We start from the raw sequence: 5,694 nt of genomic DNA, 5'->3' as shown, positions 1-5,694 counted from the left end.
GTACCGTGCTAGTTTATTTGATTTTTTTGCAATAGTAATAATCGTTTCTCCATTAATAAAAAAAGCATTTTCGATGGAAAATTAAACGTAGAATATAATGGTCATACTTAAAACACGCTAAGTGGTGGGTTTTGTTGTTAAAATTTGATTCAAACATTTAAATTGTTTATAACAATATGAAATTTTTTATAAATTTTTTTAATTTATTTTTTTCTTAACATTCACTCTTTTACCTTCAAAATAAAAAAAAAAGTTTTCTCTAGCTTGAAATGAACCGGAGTTATAGATTTTTGAAAATGAGTCTTCAAGCAAAAATCATCAAAATCTCAAATATTCAACCCTCTCTATTAAAAAAAAAATAAAAAATAAAAAAAATTCCTCGAACAGGTGTCTCTTTTTTTTCGATATAGAACCCGTAAAAAAAGTTTCAGCTAAATCAAAAATGGGTCGGTCATTTTTTGTTCAATTTTGTACGGTTTGTAAAAGATTGACCCATATATATACATATTGTGTTTCTTTTTTCATATATATACAAAGTGTCTAAAAAATTTTGACACAACCAAAGTGTGAAAATAGATTCAATCTAAACAGAAAAGTTATATATCATTTTGCAAAATTTGCAATATTTATTGAGTTAATTAATTAATTAAATAAACAATAATTAAATATTGCAAAATTTGCAATATTTCTTAATTAATAAAAGCCAATAAGTGCGTGGAAAGTAATAGTCCGAACTTTGTAGGCATATATAATTTTTAGTTATAAAGAAAAATGGCTTCAAGTAATAAAGGTTTCTTACTTCAAGTAATAAAGTTTTCTAACGAGAGGTGGAACAAACAAGTAAGCGTCCACAAAGTCCAGATTATCGCTTCCTACACGCTCAATTAATTAATTAAGAACTTAATAAATATTGCAAATTTTGCAAAATGGTAAATGATTTTGTTTACATTTGTAGCAATTTGTCTTTGCACAGGATTTATTTTGATTTATTTAGAACAATGATGATGTAGACCTCATTGATTCACATCAATTAATTAATTAAGAACTTAATAAATATTGCAAATTTTGCAAAATGGTAAATAACTTTGTTTACATTTTTAGCAATTTGTCTTTGCACAGGATTTATTTTGATTTATTTAGAACAATAATGATGTAGACCTCATACAAGATAGAACACAATTTCGTACATATATGTAATACTCCTATATTGTTAACCACGTATCTTTCCAATAAGCGGTATGCGCGCCGAGAAAGTGAGATAGAAGATACGTGTAAGATACTTTCAACGCGCTCATGCGTCAAAGTACACAAATTGTAGAAGTGAGAGAGTCTTATGCGAATTCGTATATGTCTGTCCCGTAATGTTTTCGCCAGCGTTTTGTTTTTGCTAGCAATATAAAAGTATTACATGTATGATTTTGTAGCGAGTTATAAGCGCGTCTTAAGAATGTGTATACACAACGTTTTACTAGCGAGAAAGCGAGGCAAAAGCTGGTAGACACATACAAACCCGCTCAGTTCTTCCGCATGCGCACAGACTTCACACATTATATCATTCTTCTAACACTCCCTCTTATAATTCGTGTGTTGTTTAAAAGAATATTTATAAAATTATACAATTATCATACCAATCAATTTTCGCAAAAATTGAAATTTTTGGTTGTTTAATGGTTTTGTAAAAACATCCGCTTGCTGATCATCAGAGCTAACATATTGCACTTGAATGTATTTAGTTTTATACTTTTCTCTTATAAAGTAAAATGTAACATCTATATGCTTACTCCATTGGTGCAAATCAGGGTTTTTAATAAATCAATAGCATTTTGATTATCAACTTTAAGTTCCGGTACGTTAACTTTGCTGTTTGTTAACTCTGATATCAACTAACGTATCTACGTTATTTCTTTTGTCGCTTCGTATTATATTATATGCTATAAATTCCGCTTTGGTAGTCAAAAGCGCTAGACCTTTTTGTTTCTTAGAATCCCATATAATAGATGCATTGCTTAATTTCACAATGTATCCGCTCATCGATCGCCTTGTCTGTATATATCACCTGCAAAATCTGTATCGCTTTAGGTAAGTATTTCCAATTATTTCCTGCTTTGTACAACAAACCATAATTAATTGTTCCTTTTATATATTTAATAATTTACTTTACTGCATTCCAGTGCTTTGCACTATTTTTCGACAAACTGACTAACTATTGCCACCGTGAACGCAATATTTGGTCGCGTAGTCTGTACTAAGAATAATACTATCTATCTCTTCTCTATACGTATGTTTGCTAAATTATTATTTGTTTCTTCGAACATGTTTATATTCTGATAATTGTCTACAGATACCGACACGCTCTTACAATCAGACATATTAAATTTATCTATTATATAATTTACATATTTGGTACTTTTTATAGTAATTGCACTATCTTTATGAATTTCTAAGAATAAAGTTATATTTAGTATTTTTATTTCGAATTTTTGATTGAGTACATCAGTATTTTGCTTATTCTGGGTTTGCTTTTTGATACAATTAATCCGTCATTAACATAAATTACTATATACGTTTTATCTCTGAGCATTTTGTTAACAAATGAACATGGATCTATTTTAGTAGCTACTATTGCTAGATTTTTCAAACAATCTGTAAATCTTAAATTCCAACATTGTAACGATTGTTTTAATCCATATATATTTTTATGTATACAGTTTACATACATGTTCCGTCGTTGCAACCTTCTCCATGTATATTTCCTCGCCCAGTATACCATTCAGAAAAGCAGTTTTGACGTCGCATTGCTTTAACTCCATCCTTTCAACTGCTTCTATTGTCAGGATTGTTTTTATGGTGTTATATTTTGCCATCGAATTGAACGTGCGCGTCTCGCTACAACCTATTTCTTTTTCTGCTGACAAATTTTCTTTTGCTGCAGCCTCTTGTTAAGGTGAGTCCAGATTTGTGTCATATCATCGTATCGTATCATGATTAGCTAAGTGTACAGACAAAGTGTTGTATCGATATGATCATGATCCACTTGGAGTCAGTATTTCAATCACCAAAACATCAAAGAAATGATACGGATACAATCAGTGTGGACACGATCCACACCGACATATCGATCCTACCCTAATCCTATCCTAATCTGACAATGTAGAATGACTTGTTCAGTCGTGTGTTGCTTCGTATTTGGCTTCTTCTTAACTTTCAGTCGCGTAATAAACTTGAGCAAGTGTACACTTTGCGATGTGCAAAAACTGCTTTTATTCATTATTGCAGTGGTTTCTTTGTTTTTTTCTTTAATAAGTGATGAAGAAAAACTTAGCTAGCAGCAACTACTTGTACAGCGAGAGACATTGTCTCCACAACAGACACTATAGAACTAAAGATATGGATGTGCTGATGGGAAATTGAAAAACGTAAATATAGATATGAGTTGAAAAACAAGACCTTGGCGTATTATTATAACTAATGTATCTGTATCATTATAATACGCGATCATAATACGATAATACGACACAAGTCTGAACTTACCTTTACGAGTCTGACTTTGTAGCGCTCTATTGTTCCATTTGCCTTTGTTTTAATTTTGAAAAGCTACCTATTTGTGAGTACTTTTTGTTCCTCTTGAGGGGACTTTTGATTAATGACCATGTTTGATTTTTCTCTAAGCCTCGATTTCTTCATCCATTGCTTTTTTCCACATGCGACGGGCCATTGAATAGCTTTACTGTAACTGAACAGTTCATTTCCCTTTGTAATAAACAAATAATTATCAAAAAATTCTATTACATTAGTGTATCTAACAGCAGGTTTTAGACTGGTACGATGTCGTAGTATTTGTTTTAACCCTTTGCGGACGGAGACGCTCGACGGGCGAGCGTCGCTGTGGACGACAGGTATTGGAGCGTGCAGTAAAGAAAATTTTCACGTCGCATATTTGCGTTTTACAAATTAAGGCTTTATTCAAATAAATTATTCAAAAAATCCTAAAAGTTATAAACAAACAAATTTACTAACAAATAACTTTTTTTATGAAATCTAACAAAATCATAAACAAACAAATGTAGTCGTCTTTAATTTTATTGAGAGGCCACTTGACGTCTTAGGCTAGTATCCTCATGTGTATCTTATCGCCTACGACGGCAGACGTACGCTAGCCGCAGCGCGAGAGTTGGGCGGATATATCCGACACTCGTCCGCAACGGTAAAAAGGCTTGGGCGGATATATCCGCCGCTCGTCCGCAAAGGGTTAAACATGCTGCCTAGTCGATTGTTTTTTTTTTGTCTTTTCTCGTAATCTTTCTGTTTTTCTTATGTGTCAGAGACAACTATCTCTTTTTCATCTTCTTCATTTACTGCCCCGATAGCCAAATGATAGCAGTATGCTAGCAGTATGCACGCAGATTTAATCAGCACTTTGCAGCAGATTCCACTCAGCTGTGTCATCATAGTGAGTGAATTATATAGGCACGATATGTAAAGAAAACAACACAGCAAAAATATAGAAATAAATGAAGAATGAAATGACAACAGCACGTTATGCCTTAAATCTGCTACATTTTTTTGAGCACGTTCTGCTTGATTGATGCAATAATATTTGCATCATGGCATGACACATTTATATTCTTTTTTTTCTGTTTTTCTGTCGACACTAGTTGAAATAACAGATTATGTTTGAATGATGGCTACATTGTATCGGTATAATGTGTTATTGCAGACTTTGCTCATTCAGTCTTGCTTATCTAGGTACCCCAGTCTTTGGCTCTTCTTCCGTCTGATTAGTCCTGTTTTCTTTTTCTGCTGCTTTTTCCTCTCCTTCTGCTTCTTTAGGCGTTATATTTACATCAGTCCAAGGAACTTTCTTAGTTTTTTTCCTTTTTTATCTTCTTCCTTCTGTAATTTTTCTTAAAATATTATATCTCTGTGTTTCTATTTTGTTTTTACTTGGAAACCAAATTCTATAACGTTTTACCTTTTTATTACATCCTACGTGTGTTCCTTCTACTGCGTTAGGATTTCATTTTAATCTTTTTTGCTCAGGAATATGTACTCTCGTTTTAAAAATCTTGAGATGTCTTATATCCGTTTTTCTTCCACGTCATATTTCATACGGCGATTTATTTTCCAGGACCTCCTTTTTTGCACGATTTAGTATGTGCGCTACAGTATTAACTGCTTCTGCCTATAGTTTCTTAGGATTCTTTGCTAACATCATTGACCTTGCTGTTCCTACTAGTGTTCTGTTTTCCTTCTCAGCTCGGCTGTTTTGTTCAGGAGTGTATGTCATTGTGCATTCATCTCGAATACCATCCTAGTAAACACAAAGTAACAGTAACGTAACATTAGTGTTATAATTTTCCACTCAACAATGTAACTGCAATGTAACATGCCTTGTACGTAGCAGTTACATTGTTGAGTGAGAAATTATAACATTAATGTTACGTTACTGTTACTTTATGTTTACTGGGATATCTCTGTGAGATGTCTCTTTTTTCACACACATCTTCTAGTTTATATATTCCAGATTATTGTCAATTCTTAGCGTTTGTAGTTTATTGCCTGTTTCACATTTCAAGCGTTTTAAATACTTTTTAAAATATTTTGGAACCTCTGACTTACTTCTGAGAAAGTATATTTTTCTAAATTTGGAATAATAATTTTTGAAGAGTAGAGAATATTTTGAGTTAGTAATTG

Source organism: Pseudomyrmex gracilis, unplaced genomic scaffold (assembly GCF_002006095.1).
Source record: "Pseudomyrmex gracilis isolate BER0280 unplaced genomic scaffold, ASM200609v1 scaffold_1088, whole genome shotgun sequence".
Lineage (NCBI taxonomy): Eukaryota > Metazoa > Arthropoda > Insecta > Hymenoptera > Formicidae > Pseudomyrmex > Pseudomyrmex gracilis.
Note: the sequence above shows the minus strand (reverse complement) of the source record.